The sequence below is a fragment of the Salvelinus alpinus genome, chromosome 5, assembly GCF_045679555.1.
Source record: "Salvelinus alpinus chromosome 5, SLU_Salpinus.1, whole genome shotgun sequence".
Taxonomy (NCBI): Eukaryota; Metazoa; Chordata; class Actinopteri; order Salmoniformes; family Salmonidae; genus Salvelinus; species Salvelinus alpinus.
Genome location: NC_092090.1, coordinates 47,465,972 through 47,491,128, shown reverse-complemented (window position 1 = coordinate 47,491,128; position 25,157 = coordinate 47,465,972). Strand labels below are relative to the sequence as shown.

The 25,157-nt window shown below is 43.7% G+C and overlaps 1 pseudogene; it reads left to right on the top strand.

The window, feature by feature from the left end:
• The first annotated feature begins 2,020 nt into the window (after positions 1-2,020).
• Positions 2,021-25,157, top strand: part of LOC139575125 (uncharacterized) — a 101,742-nt pseudogene continuing 78,605 nt past the window's right edge.

Genomic DNA, 25,157 nt, shown 5'->3' with positions numbered 1-25,157 from the left:
TTCAAGCTCTGTCAGTTGGATGTTGATCATTGCTAGATAACCATTTTTAAGTCGTGCCACAGATTTTCAAGCTGATTTAAGTCAAAACTGTCCCTCTTGGAAAGCAGACTGAACAAGATTCTCCTCTAGGATTTTGCCTGTGCTTAGCTCTATTATGTTTCTTTTTATCCTAAAACTCTCTTGTCCTTGCCAATGACAAGCTTACCAATAACATGATGCAGCCACCACCACACTTGAACATATGAAGAGTGGTACTCAGTGATGTGCTGGATTTGCCCCAAACATAACGTTTTGTATTCAGACAAAACATTTATTTATTTGCCACGTTTTACAGTATTACTTTAGTGCCTTATAGCAAACAGGATACATGTTTTGGAATATTTTACTTCCTTATTTCACTTTTTCTCCAATCAAAGTCATTAAACTCTGTAACTGTTTCAAAATTGGCCTCATGGTAAACTTCCTGAGCGGTTTCCTTCCTCTCCGGCAACTGAGTTAGGAAGGACTAGGGTTGCAAAGGGAAAGGGAAACCTTTTTTGTGGGATACACATAAGGCAATTGTAGGTCTTGTGGCATATTTTGGCTAAACTGTCCCCAATTCAATGGAATTGCAACCCTCTGCATGCACAGTGCATTCTTCCATCACATGTGCAGTGCACTCTTCCATCACATGTACAGCTGATTCTCAAGATCTTGCACACTAATGAGATGCTATTGAGCCCACACTACTACACTGTCTGAGCCAAGGACTACATTCTTTCTGGTAAGTTTTGATTACAATACTGGGTGGGTTCAATATATTTTATATGACATACATTATTTATTTTTTGTTAACTAGTAAATAGTAGCCTACAGCAAAGTGTGTTTAAATAATTTCTAACTTGTTAACAATTTCTGCGAGTTAGTTTTTGCTACCATGCGGGTTTTAGCTTGCTTGAGCCTGCTAACTGAGGAGTGTTAATTCACCTGTTTCCATACATGTTTAATTTTAAAACATTTATCTTACAAAGAAGTTGTTTAATCTAACTGCTTAAATATTTATCTGTACATGGAATTGTATTCGTTTTTTTACTCTTTTTTTCTTATCTCTACAGGAAAATGTCACGGGCACTATCTGATGTGTGGAGACATTTTACTGCAGCTAATGTAGAAGGAAAAGCTGTGTACATTTGCAAATACTGTGCCAAATCCTATGTGAAGAATGCAACAAAGATGCAGAATCATCTGGCCAAGTGCATAAAGTTCCCTCATCGCTCACAACAAGCAACCTCTGACAAAAGTCCCTCTACATCTATTCGAGGTGAAAATGATGAACCAGACACCTTATCAATAGCAACAGGTCATGGTCCTCCTCGAATCAGATTTTTGTTTTACTCAATGGAGGAACGTAGTCAGACAAATGCTGATGAATGTCTTGCTCGTGCTGTGTATGCAACTGGTTCACCTCTGATGCTCACAGGCAATGTGTATTGGAAGAGATTTCTGAATGTTTTTCGCCCAGCATACACCCCTCCAACCAGACATGCTTTATCTACTCATTTTCTGGATGCAGAGTTCAACTGAGTTCAAGTGAAGGTCAAGCAAATCATAGAGAAAGCAGACTGTATTGCAATTATCATGATGGGTGGTCGAATGTTCGTGGGCAAGGAATAATTAACTACATCTCCACCCCTCAACCAGTATTCTACAAGAGCAGACAAGGGAAAACAGACACACCGGTCTCTACATTGCAGATGAGACAGACAATGCTGCGAACATGAAGGCTGCTTGGTATAAAGTGGAGGAGTCCTAACCTCACATCACACCCATTCGCTGTGCTACTCATGCATTGAATATGCTCCTCAAGGACATCCTGGCACTGAAAACAATGGATACACTCTACAAGAGAGCCAAGGAAATGGTTAGGTATGTGAAGGGTCATCAAGTAACAGCAGCAATCTACCTCACCAAGCAAAGTGAGAAGAATAAGAGTACCACATTGAAGCTGCCCAGCAACACCCGTTGGGGTGGTGTTGTCATCATGTATGACAGTCTACTGGAGGGGAAGGAGTCTCTCCAAGAAATGGCCATATCACAGTCTGCTGATGTGGACAGCCCCATCGAGAGGATCCTCCCGGATGCTGTATTTTGGGAGAGAGTGGTAAGCAGCTTGAAACTCCTGATACCTATAGCAGTAGCCATTGCACAGATCGAGGGAGACAATGCCATCCTGTCTGGTGTGTTTGCGGACATAATCAATCCCTATCCCAGTCTGCTGTGCCCACATGCTTCAAGATGGCCACCATTGTTCCTGTTCCCAAGAAAGCTAAGGTAACTGAACTAAATGACTATCGCCCCATAGCACTCACTTCTGTCATCATGAAGTGCTTTGAGAGACTAGTCAAGGATCATATCACCCACACCCTACCTGATATCCTAGACCCACTCCAATTTGCCCAAGAGGTCCACAGACGACGCAATCACCATCACACTGCACACAGCCCTATCCCATCTGGACAAGAGGAATACCTATGTAAGAATGCTGTTCATTGACTACAGCTCAGCATTTAATATCATAGTACCCTCTAAACTCGTCATTAAGCTTGAGACCATGGGTCTCGACCCCGCCCTGTGCAGCTGGGTCCTGGACTTTCTGACAGGCCGCCCTCAGGTGGTGAGGGTAGGAAACAACGTCCCACAAGGGTGCGTTCTCAGCCCTCTCCTGTACTTCCTGTTTACCCATGACTGCGTGGCCATGCACGCATCCAACTCAATCATCAAGTTTGCAGACGACACTACAGTGGTAAGCTTGATTACCAACAACGACGAGACGGCCTACAGGGAGGAGGTGAGGGCCCTCGGAGTGTGGTGTCAGGAAAAAAACCTCTCACTCAACGTCACCAAACCAAAGGAGATGATCGGGGACTTCAGGAAACAGCAGAGGGAGCATCCTCCCATCCACATCGACGGGACAGTAGTGGAGAAGGTGGAAAGTTTTAAGTTCCTCGGCGTACACATCACGGACAAACTGAAATAGTCCACCCACACAGACAGCGTGGTGAAGAAGGCGCAACCTGAAGGCAACCACCAGGCTCTTCAGAGGGTAGTGCGATCTGCACAACGCATCACCGGGGGCAAACTACCTGTCCTCCAGGACACCTACAGCACCCGATGTCACAGGAAGGCCAAAAAGATCATCAAGGACAACAACCACCCGAGCCTCTGCCTGTTCACCCCGCTATCATCCAGAAGGCGAGGTCAGTACAGGTGCATCAAAGCTGGGACCGAGAGACTGAAAAACAGCTTCTATCTCAAGGCCATCAGACTGTTAAACAGCCATCACTAACATTGAGTGGCTGCTGCCAACATACAGACTCAAATCTCTGGCCACTTTAATAAATGTAATAAATGGATTTAATAAAGGTGTCACTAGTCACTTTAAATAACGCACTTTAATAATGTCTACATATTCTACATTACTCATCTCATATGTATATACTGTATTCTATACCATCTACTGCATCTTGCCTATGCCGCACGGCCATCGCTCATCCATATATTTATATGTACATATTCTTATTCATCCCTTTACATTTGTTTGTATAAGGTAGTCATTGTGAATTTGTTAGATTACTTGTTAGATATTACTGCATTGTCAGAATTAGAAGCACAAGCATTTCGCTACACTCGCATTAACATCTGCTAACCAAGTGTATGTGACCAATAAAATTTGATTTGATGTTCAGACTGCTTGCAGATGAAAGAGAAGAAATCCGTACTGCCCTGCCCACTTCACTGTCGCTCCAAGCAGAGGAAACTGCAGTTCTGAAATACATCAAAAAGCGTGAAGACTTCTGCCTGAAGCCCATACAAGCCGCAGCGTGCATTTCTGGTGCAGAGATCAACAAGGCCTATGGTGTCATCACTACCGTGTCTCGCCACCTTGGCCTGGATGAGGGCAAGTTTCTTGGTAGTCTGGCGAAGTACACTTCCAAGCAAGGGCTTTGGGATGGAGATGCAATATGGCAGTCGTGCCAACATATCTCATCAGCCACCTGGTGGAAGGGACTTTGTGGATCTGAGGCTCTTTCCCCTGTTGCCTCCATCATCCTCCAAATCCCACCAACATCAGCCGCCTCAGAGCGTAACTGGTCCTTGTTTGGGAACACACACACCAAAGCAGGCAACATGCTGACCAATATAAGGGTTGAAAAATTGGTGGCCATTCGGGGCAAATTTGAGGCTTTTTGAGCCTGACAACGAGCCATCCTCAACAAGGTTAAAAAGTGACAGTTAAGATGAGGCGTCAGAGTCTGATGTTCAAGGGGAGGTCCAGGGAGAAGACATGGAAGCCTGAGAGGAAGACAACCAAAGCTTTAGTTTCTAGACTCTCAATTTACAGATGTATGTTGAAAATGTTCTTGGGAGATGCGATGGATCATTGGGGATCATTCAATATTCCCTTTACTTTGTTGTTCAGTGAAATTATCCCATGTGAAAAGTCAACTCATTTAATTAAAGTTCAATTCATAACTAAATCGTTTTTTTATTTCTATCGGAAGGATTTAATCATTTGCAATTATGTCTACTTATGATAAGGTAAAATGTTTATGTTTCTGCCTCCATATGATATGGTAAATATATCCAATGCAAAAAACATCTACATTTAAGTTGTATTAATATTAATTTGCATATATTTCCGTTAATTCCCACGGCAAGTTTCCACCTCTGAATATTCCCCAAAATGTGCAACCCTAGGAAGGATGCCTGTGTCTTTGTAGTGACTGGGTGTATTGATACACCATCCAAAGAGTAATTAATAACTTCATGCTCAAAGGGATATTCAATGTCTGCTTTTTTATTTTTACCCATCTACCGATAGGTGCCCTTCTTTGTAAGGCATTGGAAAACCTCCCTGATCTCTGTGGTTGAATCTGTGCTTCAAATTCACTACTGGACTGCAGGACCTTACAGATAACTGTGTGGGGTACAGAGCTGGAGAAGTCATTCAAAAATCATCCTTGCTACTTAAAGTGACTTGATAAGCAACATTTTGACTCCTGAACGTATTTAGGCTTGCCATAACAAAGGGCTTGAATACGTATTCACTCCAGACATCCAAGCTTTTCATTTTTCATTACTTTGTACACATTTCTAGAAAATAAATTCCAATGTGACATTATGGGGTATTGTGCGTAGGCCAATGACACAAAAGCTCAAATGAATCTATTTTAAATTCAGGCTGTAACACAACAAAATGTGGAGAAAGGGGTGTAAATACTCTCTGAAGGCACTATATTTTAAAAAGCTTTCTTTTTGACAATTTGAATTGAAAACAATCACAGTAAGGTACTTCAACTGTCACCCAGAAATGATTTGTTATTGAATCAGTCTCAGCATCATTCTGTTACTTGCCTTTCTACAATGGCTATTTGACATAGTGCTATCTGGTGTTGTGAAACACATCTCAGTAACTCAGAGCTTCAAACGTTTCAACAAGAAAATCAATGTGGAAAACTGATTGGATTTGTAAAAAGTCATCAACATAAATTAATTTAAGATTTTTTTTGTCTTTTTTTCCCCCACCCAACTTTAAACCTAAATCTGATGACAAATGTTATGTTTTGGGCATATCACATTGAATTCGTGTTACTTGACAACTCAGTCAAATGTAAATCAAAATGAGATGTTGAACTGACGTCTTTGCCCAGTGAATGTAAAATGCAGCTATACTGAGACCTGTGTTCTCACTGTTATCACAGTCCTGTCAAAACACATGGCTGAAATGCACCAGCTGAAATAGAGCTTATATATATGTATCTGAGGTATAATTACCAGTTACCGCTATCTACCACATGGTGGCAGTAGACACAACAGAGAATGGTCATAAACCAATGAGCAGGTTAAACATCATGTGGTCGACTTTGGTTTGAATGATGACTCTAGAAACTGTTTCTGGGTCAGTGTTACAAAGAAATGCAGACAATGCTCACAGGTGAAAGGAGATTTGATGATTTAGACTTGCAATTAATACAGAGGGAATGTGATAGAGAGATAGAGGGGGGGGGGAGGAATCGTGCAGGAGGGAGAAAAAGTCACGGGAGAGTGAGAGATGTGCTTTCTCCTCTCGCCACAGAGCACATTGGTTAATAAACCATGAAGATAAACACTACACATGTATTCAAATGGTTCAGCTAAAACAGCCTCTACTACAGCCCATAAATAATGTAGCAAGTGCAGGGTCCCTGAAACCCACCTCCTTCTACGGCCACCCCCAGCCCCCATTACACGGTCTCAATCAATGTGGCAGAGAGACGGTGCGGGCTCTCCAAAATAGTTTTCCTAAATGCATTACACATAACACACACATACACGGCGAAGACCCTTTTGAAACGCTGTAGAGGGAGGTGAGGGGTCTCTCTGTAAAAGGAAGTATTGTACCCCTATCCATTAGATGAAGAACAAAAAAAAAAGAAGAAAGGGCCCAGCAGAAGGGTCCTCAAGCACAACATTACATCAGCCTCATTGTCTCCGTTCAATTCAATCCCGCTTTTTCTCTCTCTCTACACAGGCAGACAGGGTTTTCTCCTCCCCACAACGGGGCAAAGGAGAAGGGGGGGGGGGGGGGGGGAGTAGAGGAGGAGGGTGGACCCAATTAAAATACTCCGGTGATGTTTTAGCACCGGTACGGTTGGCTGGGTGAGCAAGAGAAAGAGAGAGAGGGAGTGAGTTATAGAGAGCAAGTGAGAGTGAGTGAGTAAGAGAACGAGAGAGAGAGGGAGAGGTGAGAGGGAGATGCAGGGTAGCCTTGGAAACCTAAATAAGGGGGAAAGGGTCTATGGGGCTTGGTGGTGTACAGTGCGGTTGGGCATCGTCTCAGTCCAGCAGTCTTCAGAGAGACTGTCTTTTGATGAGAGAGTAATGGGTGGGGTGATGGGGAAGGATGGATACAGAGGGGAGGGGTAAACCGTGCAGGGATTTAGACTTAAATGGTGACTAACCAAAGGGAATATGTCTAAGATACCGAAAAAACCTACGGTACAGATATCAGAGTGACGGCTGTGGGTTAAATGACCCCACGGTATAGGTGGTGGGAGGGGATCGACCTAATGAGACCATTAGCGGCCTCCCACAGCCTCTGGGTGATGAAGCGAAGGGGAAGAGAGACACGGACTATCACACACACACACACAGGGATAATAAAGCTTTACTGCACCTCAGACACACACCAGTGCAAGCCATAGGATAAGGAGCAATCTAAATCATGTTAAATGGTATCACTTCGCTGCCCTCTTCTTCTTTCTTCTGTCTCTCTCTACCTCCTATCCCTCCTCTGAACACCTCCTTTCTCACCATCTCTACTATCTCCCTCTCTCCCATCACCTCTCCTACTTTTTCCTCTCTCTGTCTCCTCTCCACCCTGGCCTTTTATTGCATCTCTACTCCTCTCTATCTAAAACTTCAGGATTATCAGCTGAAACACATGAATACACACACACACACACACACACACACACACACACACACACACACACACACACACACACACACACACACACACACACACACACACACACACACACACACACACACACACACACACACACACACACACACACAGCCCAGTGAAGTTAGATTAACATGATCAGGGTGCAGATTTTACCCACACTGCTTCAAAGCCTGCTGGCTGACATTGATCTTTGGCTCTGGGTGCTATTATCTCCACATGCCTTGAGAGCCTACACAGAATGGGAATGAGTCTGGCCTAATGCTATCAAGATAAAGCTAATATGGGGATATCGATGGTTGAAAGCCTTGGCTTGATGAAAAGTAATGTTGAAAGGCGGAGACTTACCAAGTCTGTGATTGAGATATATTGAGTTCATGTGATTGCTAGATTGAACCTGAATCTCCCACTACTTAGAATGTAAGAGACAGCAAAGCAAAGTCGATCTGGCAACCCTGTATTTATAGAGAGTGAGATTAGGCCTAGGGTTGCCAGGTTTGAATTTCGCTGTAAGCGAGCAGCAGACTGTAAATAAATCAGATGCGGTAAAGAAGAATTTGTCAGTTCTTGTTGTCAGGTGTTCCCGGAGACATTTCCTCCTCCTCCATCTGGCTCCTGTCTCAGTCTGCAACCAGATATACTGTTCTGTGCTAGTGGTGCACACACACACGCACACACACTGCTCATCGTTCTTTGTCTGTGAGGCTCTGGGGCATTCTCATTTTCCTGGGTTTAGGGTTTCAGGACTCCTGTACCAGCATCCTCCTCCCTCATCCCTCTGCTCTTCCTCTCTCCTCACCTCTCCTCTCTCTCTCTCCATCTATGCCATTTCTTCTCCCCTTCTCTTTCCCTCTTGTCTTTTGTCTCACCTGTGTCATTCCACCACTGTCTCTTCTCTCTGTTCCTTTCTCTCTCATCTCTCCATCCCTGTCCTCTCTCATCTCTCCATCCCTGTACTCTCTCATCTCTCCATCCCTGTCCTCTCTCATCTCTCCATCCCTGTCCTTGTTTTGTCAGGATTGGTCTCAAGCCTTCATTCATTATTTATCAACGGTAGAGGAGAGACACAAGGTCTTACCGACAATAGACGCTCTTCAGGGATAATGACCACTGTAGAGGACATGCGACACACACACAGACTGAGGTACTCAGACAGAGCAATGCAAAGACACACACACACACACTGTTTATTGCCCTAGCTGTGGAGGGGCTGCAACGCCTAAGGTTCCACACTTGTTCCGATAGCCTGGTAAAACATAATACAGCGTCCTGCTCCAGGCTATGTCATAGTCTCAGCTTCCTCTCTCATATCGCTCTTTTCCCCCCTCTATTATTCTCACTCTCCCTCCACCTCTGAACCACCTGCTCTTCCTACTGCTCTCTCTCTCTCTCTAACTCGCTCTCCTCTCTCATTCTCTCTCTCCTTCCAGCGTATGTGCCAGGGAGGGAGGGATTTTCCTAAATCATCATACCATTCCAAACAGGATTACACAAGAATATTCCCACTGCCACCCTCCTTACATCCCCCTCCGGGAATTACAACCAACGCCAGATCCAGGCCGGGAATAAAGCCAGTTAGCGACCAAAACCTTAATCTTATTCATCAATGATTGGCCGTTCTTTTTCACTGAAATGAGCCTGGAATTCCTTTATCCTTGCCGTCTTGGAGAACCAAAGGGAACGCAATTCTTTCCACCTCCGATTTGGTCATTTATCTAAAGCCAGGCGACAGTGCAGCTATTCTCTCCTGATCCTCCTCGATGCTCCGCCGATTCATCTTGATAAAATTCGATTTTTCCAGATGACAGGGCAGACCCTCACCCCCTCCCTCCGCGTCCCCCCTCCCCTTCTCTCCCCTGTCCCGTCTCAGACCGGCTGACAGCGAGCCAACGTTAATACAGGCGATAGCTCTCGCCCCCCTCTCGCCCTTAACGACATGAGTAGCTAATAAATGGGGCTCCTATACAACCACCCCACTGACTCCTGATACTGTGTATAACCCTGCCCCGAGAGATGGAGGGAGAGAGAGGGAGGAAGGGAGGGAGGGATTGGAGAGGAGGGGACACAAGAGGAGAGGGTGAAAATACAGGGTATCTGTATAGAGATGGAAAGATAGTTCAAGGGTAGAGAAAGAGAGAGAATTGTTAAAGAATGAGAGACAGAGAGCGGGAGAAACAGGTAACGAGACAAAGAGAGCAGAAAGAGTGAAAGTTGTTGACAACGGAGTCACATGAGATGGTCTGGCCAGGTTTGCTCTGCCCCTCTCACCCTCACCACTGGGGGGTTGGCAGGGGGTCGGGTGGTGGGTAATGAAGTGGACATAATGGGGATAGATGAGGTCATTATAGGGGCGTGGAGGACACCTGTGCTCGGGGCTGGTCTGAGGTAATGAACCGTGGCGTACTGAACAGCGGAGAGGTACGGGGCAGTATCTTCATACAGTATGAAGGTAAAGGCTGTTTAAAACGGGGGACATCTAGTGGGAGACTTCTGAGTCTGACACACACCAGTTGATCCTGAGCCGTCATCATCATCATCACTGTTCTTTAGGAGCAGCTCTGAGATACAGAGTGGGTCACACTCCCATACACTTGTCATCTCTCAGCCAGACCTTAGGAGGCCACTGACCTTCAGCAGGAACATTCACATCACTGGAACATTTTGCCAACATCAGCGTTAACATGAGGTACAGCACTGTCCCCTTGGCCTGCAGTATACATACGACCGAGGACACCTTGAGGGAGACAGAAACAAAGTAAAACTCTGCTGATGCCATGGACGAGGAGCAAATGATGACAGAGCGGAGAGAGAGGGAGGGAGAGATAGAGGAAAACAGATGATGGTGTTCCAAAAAAGGTACAGTTGCCAGGACCACAAATACAAATTCCATCTTCACACTGTTGCCCTAGAGCACACAAAAAACTATCCCTATCTCGGCCTAAACATCAGGACCACAAGTAAATTCCACAAAGCTGTGAATGATTTGAGAGACAAGGTAAGGCTTTTATACGTCATTAAAAGGAACATCAAATTTGACATCCCAATTAGGATCTGGCTAAAAATACTTGAATCAGTTTCAGAACCCATTGCCGTCTACGGTTGTGAGGTCTGGGGTCTGCTCAACAACCAATAATTAACTAAATGGGACAAATTCTGAATTCTGAAAAACATCCTCTGTGTACAACGTAAAACACCAAATAATGCATGCAGAGCAGAATAAGGACGATACCAACTAATTATCAAAATCCAGAAAAGAGTAGTTCAATTCTACAACCACTTAAAAGGAAGCGATTCCCAAACCTTCCATAACAAAGCCATCACCTAGAGAAGTGTCTCCTTAGCTAGTTGGTCCTGGGGCTCTGTTCACAAACACAAACAGACCCTACAGAGCCCCAGGACAGCAACACAATTAGACCCAACCAAATCATGAGAAAACAAAAAGAGAATTACTTGTAGGACTGTCTTGGTTGACCGAGAGTCATCTGTTAGTCGAATAAAATGAACTATATGTAGGCTACTTTGCCTGATGCTTTTAATTTATTTTATTTTTTATTTAATCTTTATTTAACTAGGCAAGTCAGTTAAGAACAAATTCTTATTTGCAATGATGGCCTACCAAAAGGACTCCTGTGGGGACGGGGGATACAACTGTTTTTTATATATATATATATATAAATATAGGACAAAACCCACATCACGACAAGAGAGACAACACTACATAAAGAGAGACCTAAGACAACAACATAGCAAGGCAGCAACACATGACAACACATCATGGTAGCACGCAACATGACAACAACATGGTAGCAGCACAAAACATGGTTACAAACATTATTGGGCACAGACAACAACACAAAGGGTAGAGGTAGAGACAACAATACATCACGCAAAGCAGCCACAACTGTCAGTAAGAGTGTCCATGATTGAGTCTTTGAATGAAGAGATGGAGATAAAACTGTCCAGTTTGAGTGATTTTTGCAGCTCATTCCAGTCGCTAGCTGCAGCGAACTGAAAAGACGAGCGACCCAGGGATGTGTGTACTTTGGGGACCTTTAACAGAATGTGACTGGCAGAACGGGTGTTGTATGTGGAGGATGAGGGCTGCAGTAGATATCTCAGACAGGGGGGAGTGAGGCCTAAGAGGGTTTTATAAATAAGCATCAACCAGTGGGTCTTGCGACGAGTATACAGAGATGACCAGTTTACAGAGGAGTATAGAGTGCAATGTGTCCTATAAGGAGCATTGGTGGCAAATCTGATGGCCGAATGGTAAAGAACATCTAGCCGCTCGAGAGCACCCCTACCTGCCGATCTATAAATTATGTCTCCGTAATCTAGCATGGGTAGGATGGTCATCTGAATCAGGGTTAGTTTGGCAGCTTGGGAGAAAGAGGAGTGATTACGATTGAGGAAACCAAGTCTAGATTTAACTTTAGCCTGCAGCTTTGATATGTGCTGAGAGAAGGACCGTGTACCGTCTAGCCATACTCCCAAGTACTTGTATGAGGTGACTACCTGAAGCTCTAAACCCTCAGCGGTAGTAATCACACCTGAGGGGAGAGGGGCATTCTTCTTACCAAACCACATGACCTTTGTTTTGGAGGTGTTCAGAACAAGGTTAAGGGTAGAGAAAGCTTGTTAAGCACTGCAATTAAAAATGGAGACACACAAATGACTAAAGAGGGAGGCAGAGATCAATATAGCCTAACCAGAAGAAAAAAACATGTTCCCTACCCAACCCTCCTCCTTTGCAGATTCTGCCATTATGCTCCTGAAGTTGCCGGTAATAGGCTACACCAGCGTTCCATTGGGAGTGCCAAGTTGTCATACCATTTCTACCGATCTACGTGCCAGTTATGATTTTCATATGCACATTTTCATGGAACAAGTATAATTTAATTTAGAATAAAGTCTTCATATCTCAAAATCAATGTCATGTGGTTCATTCAAATTATATTTAAATGAAAATGATACAAATCTAAAAGTAACTTCTATTGACATTGCCAATATGTAAAAATAGCGTACATAAAGCCAACAAATAAAAACATTGCAGCCCTCAGGTAGATAATATCCTGATAAAAATAAACATCCTATAAATCACATTGGCTATGCTTGGCCTGTCTGCAAGGAACTTGAAACATTGTATCAACTATTAACTTGTGTCTGGTCTGAAGCTGGTACTAGCAAACTTACATCACTGTATAAAATATTCTGGCCATCAGAAAGCTCCTGACAGACAGACACAGCTGTAGGCTGTTGCAACACTATCTCACACAGATACAGTGCATTCGGAAAGTATTCAGACCCCTTCCCTTTTTCCACATTTTGTTACGTTACAGCCGTATTCTAAAATTGATTACATTTTGTTTTTTTTCTCATCAATCTAGACACAATAATGACAAAGCAAAAACAGGTTAAGATCTTTTTGCATATTTATTACAAATCAAAAACAGAAATACCTTATTTACATAAGTATTCAGACCCTTTGCTATGAGACTTGAAATTGAGCTCAGGTATATCCTGTTTCCATTGATCATCCTTGAGATGTTTCTACAACTTGATTGAAGTCCAACTGTGGTAAATTAAATTGATTGGACATGATTTGGAAAGGCACACACCTGTCTATATAAGGTCCCACAGTTGACAGTGCATGTCAGAGCAAAAACCAAGACATGAGGTCGAAGGAATTGACCGTAGAGCTCTGAGACAGGATTGTGTTGAGGCACAGACCTGCTCATTAACCTCAGACTGGGGCGAAGGTTCACCTTCCAACAGGACAACGACCCTAAAGACACAGCCAAGACAACGCAATATTCGCTTCGGGACAAGTCTCTGAATATCCTTGAGTGATCCAGCCAGAGCCCGGACTTGAACCCGATGTAACATCTCTGGAGAGACCTGAAAATAGCTGTGCAGCGACCCTCTCCATCCAACCTGACAGAGCTTGAGAGGATCTGCAGAGAAGAATGGGAGAAACTCTCCAAATACAGGTGTGCCAAGCTTGTAGCGTCATACCCAAGAAGACTTGAGGCTGTAATCGCTGCCAAAGGTGCTTCAACAAAGTCCTGAGTAAAGGGTCTGAATACTTATGTAAATTTAATTTTTAAAAATCAAATAACTTTGCTCAAATATAAAAATGCAATTATGGGGTATTGTGTGTAGATTGAGAAACTACGTAACAATCTTTTGAAAGTTATTGGAACAATGCATTTTGGGCAATGGTGTTCTACACTGCTTTTTTTGTGTCCCACATTTATTTATATATTAAAAAAACGTTATTAAAACTGTTTTATGCCAATCCTGTTTTCTCTGAATACTTTAGGATACTGGTGCAATGTCGGATTTTATGAGGGTTGCCTGATTGGAGTATCGATGAATGTATTTAATTGGGGAATGGGGATACATTTTCATGATGTGAAATTAATTCATCAATAAATGTGGGGAAACAGAAGACCTGCAAAAAAAAAATCTGTTTGGTTTAAATTCCCCAGGTGCAACCACATGTATTTGCAACTATAACGAGTCTGGACTATGCCCCCCCAAAAAATCCTATGACTTTAGCCGCACAATTTTGTTTTGTCTTCACACAAAAAGGCACGAAATCTGCTGAAATACTTTTTATACATTTTTACATATTTGCACAAAATGTGTTGGCTATTTGCACAAGGGATAAGAAGTTATCAGGTAGGCCTTATGACATTTCCACCGGACGTTTTCCCCTTTCATGCTGAGTGGTTATCGAAAAGGAGATTTTTCAAATAGGCTACGTGGAGTAACTATTGTCATTCTCAATAGATGTAAAAACAGACTTCGTTTACTTGCTTTTTGATGCGAAACAAAAATGTCTTTGAGAAGCACCAGTGTTGGTGATTTTACAGTAAAAGAATCAGAAATAGTCTCCCCAAATGGGCACATTTATAAATCTAAATTTGCGCGCAGGCCAGGTAGCCTAGGCCTAGTTATATGCGTAATTAGGTGCGTGTCCTTACTCAAGACTGACAGGAATGCTCCAAACAAAAGACAATGAATAAATTGACAACTCGTAAATGGAATTAAATAAACCCAAACTTTTTTTCTCACAATTGTATCCTGGGTTATGCACTCTGCACACATCGTGTCCACTCCTATAATGACGATGGTAAGACTGTAAATATTACATGGAATGCGTTAACAGAAATGACCGTAACCAAACGAACATTGAAGATTCAAAATTATGGTAATTAACGGTAAATGTACGACTGGTGATACTGGTATGCCATCCCCGCGGCCTCCGCAATGGATTAGTCCACTCAGACAGGCGTGAATCAGACAGGTGCCATATTTTTTTTTTAAATATATATTTGCCACTGATCAACTAAAACCATCTTGGTCCACCAACAGCCTATTGACCAAACAATCGACCAGCTCTAAATGGGGTCAGCTCTAATTACTTGACACATTGGAAAGAACAAAGCACAATGGAATACTATTTGGCCCTAAACAGAGAGTAAACAGTGGCAGAATACCGTCGCACAATTAAGGAAAGCTTTGACTATGTACAGACTCAGCCTTGCTATTTAGAGGCCACCGTAGGCAGACCTGGCTCTCTAGGGAAGACAGGCTATGTGCCCAGTGCTCACAAAATGAGGTGGAAACTGAGCAGTACTTCCTAACCTTCTGCCAAATGTATGACCATATTAGAGACACATTTTTCCCTCGGATTACACAGACCCAGAAAAAAATTGATAAACTCCCATATCTATTAGGGGAAATACCACCTGAGTGCCATCACAGCAGCAATATTTGTGACCTGTTTCCACAAGAAAAGAGCAACCAGTAAAGCACAAACATCACTGTAAATACAGACATACTATAGCATTTTAAACGTCTCTTCTTTTGAAACTTATGCCAGTGTAATGTTAACTGTTTATTTCACTGTTGTTTTTCTATTCCACTTGCTTTGGCAATGTAAACAGGTTTCCCATGCCAATAAATCCCTTTGAATTGAGAGTGGGGGGGTATACAAAGAGAGAGAGAGGGGGAAGGCAGGGGGGAGTGAGAGAGAGAGCATGACAGTTATCTTTAGAGGGGCTACTCAACCTCTGTAAAACATCCAAAACATCTCCAGACAAAATGTCTGCACTACAGAGGAGTTCTGCAGAAGAATACATTTGAACTTGGATGACCTCAGCATTATGGTACTGTACTACATGTACCCTTGCTCTCTCTGAGGAGAAAACGTGATGATGTAAGCGCTCGGATGTCACCTGCAAGCCTCTCCTGTAAGAGTGGCAGCTCATATTGAATCTTGTCACATCGTATTTCGTGTCAATTCGCATCAAGTCGCAATTGGCATGTGTGGGAGCAAGAGAGGGATGAGAAGAGGAAAGGAGGAGAGAGGAGGGAGGGAGTAACTGTTAGACATTACCCTCTGTAGCCCATCCACAGGCTGCGGTGGCTTGGGAGAGCCCTACAGGAACGTTGATTAAAATGGACGGCGGGACAAATGGACGGCGGGACACGTGGCGTTTTGAGAAGAGTTGGGATGGATTTATCTGGTTATTTCCTCTCAGGTTCTTTCTCCCTTCACACAGGACTCAAGCCTGGGGCTGAAAGAATGAATCACACAGTGCCACTTCCCAATATTTACTGTGGCTCTACGTTGGTGATGTTAGGGTTTACCGTCAGACAATAATGGCAAGGGCCCATATCCACAAAGAGCCTCAAGAGTAGGAGTGCTGATCTAGGATCAGGTCCCAACCTACAAATATATCCATTCGATGGGAAAATCCGTCAGAAAAACAACAGTTCAAACCCCATGTCTCTACCATTTATGGTTTATAAGTTACCGACGATTTACTCTGAGAATTGAGCATGTTTAGAGTGAATGGAATGTCACAGGCATGATCAAAAAGTGGTCACCGCTACATAGAACTCTGCGGCGCTGTTCCGCGGCAGAACGGCGCTAACTTCGACAATCAACTGGCAAGCTAACTAGTGGCTGTAGGTTCGTGAGTGAAAACATGGTCTTTTTCTAAATTAAATCCGCTGAATACAAAACTAAATAGGGACTAAATATTTTTTGTAGTTATAAAGCTAACAGACTGAATTTCAATATCAAATCAAATCAAATCAAGTTTATTTTATATAGCCCTTCGTACATCAGCTAATATCTCGAAGTGCTGTACAGAAACCCAGCCTAAAACCCCAAACAGCAAGCAATGCAGGTGTAGAAGCACGGTGGCTAGGAAAAACTCCCTAGAAAGGCCAAAACCTAGGAAGAAACCTAGAGAGGAACCAAGCTATGAGGGGTGGCCAGTCCTCTTCTGGCTGTGCCGGGTGGAGATTATAACAGAACATGGCCAAGATGTTCAAAATGTTCATAAGTGACAAGCATGGTCAAATAATAATCAGGAATAAATGCAATATCCACCCTCCGCAAAGGCAATCTGTTCCTGTTTTCAATGTGTATTTCTGAGTCTTTCCGTTTAAAACGCCACAGAAAAGGACCCTCGCAACGTAAATTGTTCGAGGGTTTTAGACAATGAAAACCAAGTATCTGGAGGTGAAAATGATGACGGTAAGTTGATTTTTGATTGGTCCAACTTGCGGAAGCCTCCAAATGGTACCACCTCACAACATCAAATATGGAAGCGATACAACCAAGAGCGGTGCAGTCTAAACTAGTAACGGTCACAGCAAATGAACGTTCTTATTTCATCAACACTATCAAGTACAAGTATATTAAGATTATAATATTATAGAGAACAATCTAATGATTAATTCTATGTCATGTATAATGACATAGGGCAAAGAAAACAACGTTTTGACATTCATTTCGTGGCACCCTCTTCAATTGCTCTGTTCGAAACGCCCTACAACCTGTCCATATAATCCTATTCATTGTGATCTAAAAGGTGAAAACCAAATGAACCATCAACACACAATGATGAGAAACAATTTGGTTAATGGCAAAAGCAATCTAGTGGGAGGAACCGTATACAAAGTATTGTACAAAGAATCAGGACATCTGTAAACCTATTGAAGGGGCTCTTCTGAAATGGAGAGACGGTGACGACAGGCAAAATGGGCTCATAATGTAGCGCTTAGTCTGGAATGAGACGAGATGTGTTGAGCTGAGCCTTGGCCCCTAGTGATAACTCATAACTCAGGGGGGGCAGAGAAGATATCCTCAGGGAGAGAGCCTGTCAAGAGAGGCTGGGGCAGCTTCCACCACAGCTGACGCCTAGGACTAGAGATGCGTTTAGTTTATTAGCACATGCAGCAGCTACTCTTCCTGGGCTACAAATACATGACAAAGTACAGAACAGTTAGAGACATTCAATTAAATTCAAAATAAAAAATAAAATAAGTGAATGAAAGACACCAAGAGACAACAAAAATACTATTATACAAATTCATATTGTTATATACAGTACAGGTAAATTAAGTATTTACAAAGAGGAGAAGTGCTGTGATAGGCTCCCCAGGTCGGGAGGACCTCCCCTGGGACTGATAAATCACCTGCCTGGCTGACAGCAGCAGTGTAATTGGGAGTCACCCTGGGCGGCACTTTTGCTCCCTGGCAGAATCTCACACACTCTCATTACACACTCTTCCTCCTTCTCCGACCATTCATTCTTTCTTAATGTCTTTCTTGCGCCCTCAATTGTACTCTCTCACACACACACAATCTCTCTCTTACACACACACACAAACACACACACAGAGTAAGAGAGTGAGAGCGAGAGAGTGAGAGAAAATAGTAAGAGAGAGAGAGAAAAGAGTAAGAGAGAGAGACTCTGAACCTGCAGAGGGTGCATGTCGAATCCTCCCTGCTCAGCATCTGTCTCTCTCTGTTCCCAGTGAGGTGTCCTGCCCCATTATTACAGCTCTGTGACATAGTATTATAGCCCTGCCTGGGCCTGCTGCCTCAAGACAACGTCTCCACAAGACTAAACCTTTCACTTAACAGGGTGAAACGGCTGTGGAGACAATCGTTACCGCAGACTGAACCACTCTCTTAAAGGGATGGGAGGTGTTGGAGACAATTGTTATGGCAAACAGAACTCATTCATAGAGGCAGGGCCCAGAACCTTACTCAAAAAAGGGGGGATTGGGGAGGGGGGCTTTGGGGGATGTACTTGACCACGGAAGCCACACAATCCCTCCTGAACCCGGACGCCTGGCTAGGAACCAAACCACAGACTAAGACTGATACCAGTGTTGTTTCCTGTCTAGTGTTTGTTATAGTCTGACACAAATGGCTGAGAGAACATGCCTTCGGAGACACAATCCCTGTCCTCCCTCCTCCCTCCCTCCTTTCTCCAGAGGTCTGTGATATTCATACTCACTGGTGCAGAAGAACACGGCTTGTCATGTGATGTGTTTTTTCCCTTCATGGTAGGCCGCCTGCATTTCTATTAAGGCAGCGATGAGGTGTGGTCGCTGTGGTCCAGATGAAATGCTGCCTGACACACACAGCGTCGCACGGGCAACGTCGTACACATGCGCGTACCAAGCAGAGCAAAGCAAAGACCAGTCCGGCGCTCTGCAGCTTCAAGTCTCAAAGGTCTTCTTCGATGTAGAAAAAGCACAAACTTGCAAATAGCACACCCTGCCAAACAGTGGTAAGAGTATGAGTCTGCCTAGTGGAGGTATCTCTAAAACAGCAGCTGCAGACATATCTTTACAACAGTTCTTCCCACCAGCTCGTCTGTATAGAGAAGCACATGGAGCAGTTATATGTTGGATTAACACAGAGGCACAGAGGGTGTATGTGTGTGTATGAGCACTCTGCAAGCGATAATTAAACTGCAGCCGCCTCGTCGGACCTTATTGGTGTCTAATTAACTCTCAAAGATGGCCGTCATGAATTCCTACCAGAACGCAGTCTCCCACCAGTTGACAATGAAACGAATTCAGAGCAATCCGTGGTTAAGTCAATTATGTCCATTCAAAGAGATAACATATGTATGCACACATAGAACTAGGACTAGACTGCCAATGTGAAGAGCTATTGAATATGTAACGAGCTTTGCGGTCCTTTCATGCACAGTGTTATATTTAAATGTAATCCAATATCATTATACTGTATTATGTTTCATTTTTCCAAGTCGGATCTTTTCAATAAAACTAATACGCTCTGTGGCTGGAGCAGAAATGACCAATTTCACACTATGGGTGATAAAATATGCTATGATAAAAAAACGAATAAATACTTCTAATACGGAACCCAAACCGGCTACGCGCGTGCGCCATCGTGCATAGATGTATTTTGACCCCCCTACACCAAACGTGATCACGACACGCAGGTTAAAATATCAAAACAAACTCTGAACCAATTACATTAATTTGGGGACAGGTCGAAAAAAAATTAACATTTATGGCACTTTAGCTAGCTAGCTTGCACTTGCTAGCTAATTTGTCCTATTTATCTAGCTTGCTGTTGCTAGCTAATTTGCCCTGGGATATAAAGTTGTTATTTTACCTGAAAAGGTCCTCTACTCCGATAATTAATCCACACATAAAACGGTCAACCGAATCGTTTCTAGTCATCTCTCCTCCTTCCAGGCTTTTTCTTCTTTGAATTTATATGGTGATTGGCATCTAAACTTTCATAGTATTAACACGACGACCGACAACACAGCTCCTCTTTCAATCACCCACATGGGTATAACCAATGAGGAGATGGCACATGGGTATCTGCTTCTATAAACCAATGAGGAGATGGGAGAGGCAGGACTTGCACCGCGATCTGCATCACAAATAGAACTGACTTCTATTTTAGCCCTTGGCAACGCAGACGCTCATTGACGCGCGCGAGCAGTGTGGGTGCAATAATTGAATAATATAGATTTCTAAATGTATTTTGCAACGCTCGCTCACGCGACGCCAGTGGTGTAGTCAAGGTATTAAAATCTTCCATAAAAAACAACATTCATAAAACTTAATTTGCTGCTGTACTCCAGTCTGGGGCAGGGAGGTTATAATCACAATGTTTTATATTTAACTAGGATGCCCCAGAGAAAGGACACCAACTTCATTAAATACAAAACCCTGAACGTCCACATCAACAGGGCTGCAGTGGAGTGGGTCGAGTGTCCAAATCACTAATGACTTAAAATGCTCCACACACACGCCCACAGTCGTAAAGAAGGCACCACATTATACACATCTACCTCTATCACTCCAGTATCCCTGCATATTGTAAATATGGTACTGGAACTGACTGACCCTGTATATAGTATGCTTACTTACATTCTCGTGTTCTTCTTATTTTTATTTCCTGTGTTTTTTTGTTCTACATTATGTTATTCTTTTGCATGGCATTGCTATTGATTACTGCACTGTTGGGTTTAGAGCTTGCAAGAAAGGTATTTCACAGTACTTTACATTAACACTTTAAACCTCTACACAGGCTAGAGCAGAGTATCTCTGAACACACACATGGTTGAGGAGTATGTCTGTCTGTAATATAGCCCTTTTGTGAGGAAAAACAAATTCATGATTGGCTGGGCCTGGCTCCCCAGTGGGTGGGCCTGGCTGGCAAGTGGGTGGGCCTATGCCCACCAATGGCTTAACCCCTGCCCAGTCATAGATTAGGGCCAAATTAATTAATGAACTTATATGAACTGTAACTCAGTAAAATCTTTGAAATTTTTGCATGTTTTCATTCAGTATACATGTCAAGTCGGTAAAACAGTATATAAACATTATTAAAGCAACCAGTTTTCAATGACTATGTAACATACGGCAGCAGTATCAAAGGTGCAGGGTAGAGTACCGGGTGGTAGCCAGCTAGAACAGTGACTAAGGATAGTGGTAACAGTCTGATTGCCTGAAGATCCCAACGTTGATGCACCCGTACTGTCTCCGCCTTCTAGATGGTAGCGGGGTGAACAGTCCGCTTGGGTGGCTGAGGTCCTTGATGACCTTCTTGGCCTTCCTGTGAAACCAGGTGCTGTAGAGGTCCTGGAGGACAGGCAGTGTCCCCCCGGTGATGCATTAGGCTGACCGCACCACCCTCTGGAGAGCCCTACGGCTGCGGACGGTGCAATTGCCATGAATGTGGACAGTCTGTGCGTACACACACACACATTGAAACTAACACACACACATATGCACATACACATTCACACACAATATGCACACATACACATACACACACTCAAACACAATTGAGACAGGCACCTCTGGGCATAGAGGATTTGTTAAAAAATGTCAATGGCACTATAATTCCCCACTACACCCCCCAGAGAAAAAGACAACCAGTATATACTGTGCAATTTATTACAATATGTGCACTTTATTACAATATTCCTCGTCTATCACAAAAACAACAAGCTTGTTTCCATTAAAATGTTTCCATAAAGATAATGGTGTATCTGCAATTAGCCTAGGAGGCAGGTGATAGCGCTTGGCGCTAGCGCTAAAAGGTAAACATCTCATTGAACGACAGCACGCTACAGAGACAAACACAAGGCGTTTAGCAGTTAGTGTTTGGCGGTTAGCCAAGGTCTCGGTTTGCCTATCTGTCTCTCTGTCTCCCTGAGGGCTTTTCCTCTGGTTCCAGATCCTAAGCTGACAGACTGACAGACATGTCACTGGTCTGCAATTAGATGGTACAGTACAGATGCACAGGAACCCTCACATATCCTTATGTACACAATGGCTTGAATACAGCCAGAGACAACAGTCTGTTTCTGACAGGCAGCTGTACAGACGCCTCCTCCAGGGTCCTGTCATGGCCCCTGTCATGGTTTAGATTGACATTTATTGATTCTGACCCAAACAAAAGGTGTGGAATATAACAGCATTTCATGTTAGTCCGTAGTATTCATTGTTAAACTGCCCTGAAGTGCAAAGACCAATACTGAAATCTTGAACATTACTAAGGGGTTAAAGCAGCAAAAATAAAAAATAAAAACATTTGGGCTAGAGGGCCACATCAGATTTCAAAATTCAATGGAATTGCGTGCGCGAGCGTTGCAAAATAAATGTACACATACTGTACATGTTATTCAATCATTGCACCCACACTGCTCACGCACGTCAACGAGCGTCTACGTAGCCAGGCGCTAAAATAGAACTTGGTTCTATTTGTGACTCTTGACGCGCTGCAAGTCCCGCCTTTCCCATCTCCTCATTGGTTTTTAGGAGCATACACCCACGTGGGTGATTGAAAGATGAACTGAGGTCCACACTCCAGTCCAGTTGGTAGTGGTAATGCACCTTAAAGTTGGTTGCCAACCGCCATATGAAGTCCAGAGAAGAAGAAGAAGCCTGAAGGAGGAGAGATTACTAGAAACGAACTCGTTTTACCTCAGTTTTATCTGTGGATTAATTGTCGTAGTAGAGGACCTTGTGCATTTCCGGTAAAATAACAACCCAATGTTTATATTCCAGGACAAATTAGCTAGCAACAGCTAGCTAAATTGCCATCAATGTCTAATGCTTTTCGACCTGTCCCCAAATTAATATAGTTGGTTCAGAGCTTGTGCACTTGTCCTGATCGCATCTGGTGTGGGTGGACAAAATCAACATGCACGCGCGCGAGCGGTCTGGTCAGCATGTAAGAGAGAGGCAAGAAAGAAAGAGAGACTTGACATGGCGATAGAGGGAGAGAGGCAGAGAGAGAGACAGTTGTGATGGATATGAAGGAAGGGGTGATGAGAACAGTGGTTCCTCATTACCCGTTTAACACTGACGATGCTGATTGAGAAGCTGAGGAGCGAGAAAGAGGAAGAGAGAGAGAGAAGGCGAGAGGGAGAGAGAGAGACATGTGAAGAGAAAACATGGATGAATGAAATAGGCCACTGGAGCCTTCCTTTAGTGAGGAAAAGAAGGGATCTTGCTAACATTGCCAATCTCATCCAACATTTCCTCCCGAAACCCCCTTAAAAACACTATTTCTCTCCTCTAGGAATTCACCTTTGAAGTTCCCCCTTCCCCCGAAAGACAGTATGCATGACACACTGCACCTCAAGCAAAGCCCAAATCAAAAGGGGGGGGGTCCTACCGAAAGACACCCCCTCCAAATGCACGCACGCACACACCCCCTCCTCTGCCTCCAGTTAGTGGTGTGTAGGAGGGGTATGTGGGTGGGTGGGGGACACAGAGGAAGCCTCACACCCCTTGAAGGCACAGGGCTCCTACAATATGTAGCTCCTAAATGAAATTAACTCTCAAGTTCAATAATATTTGTCTAGAGAGAGATGAAACATGAAGAGCCCCGGTTTCCACTAGATAGCATAGCCGCAAAGCCAAAACTGGCAATATCATGAAAACAAAAATTCCTCTCTTTCCTCCCTCTCTCTCTCTACCTTGCCCACGTTTCTGTACACATGCTCTCTTCTCCGATGACTCCATCTCCTTCTCTACAACTTTCTTCCCTATCGCTATCACCTCCTATCTTCCCTCACCCCTTCTTCACCTCTACCCTCCCTCCCTCCCTCCCTCTTCCCTCAGTCCCTCCCTCCCTCAGTTATGACAGCAGAGTAAAGGCTTCAGCTTCACATTAAAAGGCAGTCTTCATCCCCTTGATCTCCTCACCTTGCTTTCTTCTTCCTCCTCTCACATCACTGCATTTATTAATGTTCCCTCTGTTCTCTCTTTCCCTCGGTGAGAAGAGATCAGCTCTTTTACAAGAGCGAGGCCCTGTTCCGACATGTCCAGTAAGGTCAAACACAAGTCTAATTGCTCTCTTTCTCGACTCTCTTTCTATCCATCTCTCTATCCCTGTTATGCTGTATGAACTGTGAATGTTCTGGCCCCTGTAGTTGGGTTTGAGTTCCTTTAGGCTATCGTGTCATTCCATCGTTGACCACTTGGGGGCCACTGTCCTGTGTTGATGTGTGTTGTTCGTTTAATGTGCTAAATCCTGTAGAAGAAGAATTGTTACATTCCAAAATGGTGAAAGTCACACTGTGGAGCTGCAGACGTTATCAAACTCCATCATTCTTGCTATCATTTTGTAGAAGCATTGTCTTTTTACTCATTTCAGTCACTATTACTGTACCTACGAAGCGGTGGCAATAAATCATCCTTCAACACTACAGTAGCTGTACCGGGTTTATCTACCTGCTAAGCTTCAGAAGGGGACTCTTTTGCGAGGGCAGAATAGTGAACCATCAAACCGTTGGTTCAATTACCCTTGTTTTCTGTCCTAATCTTTTGCACTCCATTCCCTTGTCTTTCTTCATCTTACCTGCTCCTCCATTTCACTTTCCCTACCTCCCTCACTCCTTCCTTCCCTCCCTGCCTCCCACCCTCCGTTCCCTGGGGTGTCAGTGCTGTGTCTGTGACACATAATTAAATTCTGTGAGGGACACAGTGCATGCCCACTGGGGCCCAGGAACACTCTATACTCCACACTGGTACAGCTGGGACAAACACACACACACACACACACACACACACACACACACACACACACACACACACACACACACACACACACACACACACACACACACACACACACACACACACACACACACACACACACACATCTTTTTCCCTACAACCACAACAATAAACACCCCCGGAGAATCACATCGACTGGATCACAGCATTATAAGGTCTTTCAAACATGGCTCTGTTCTAATGAGACTTAGTTTAGTATGAACTACAGTTATTGCTTAGGCAAAGCCTTCTCTGATTTATACTCACAAGCAATAGTAATATCAAA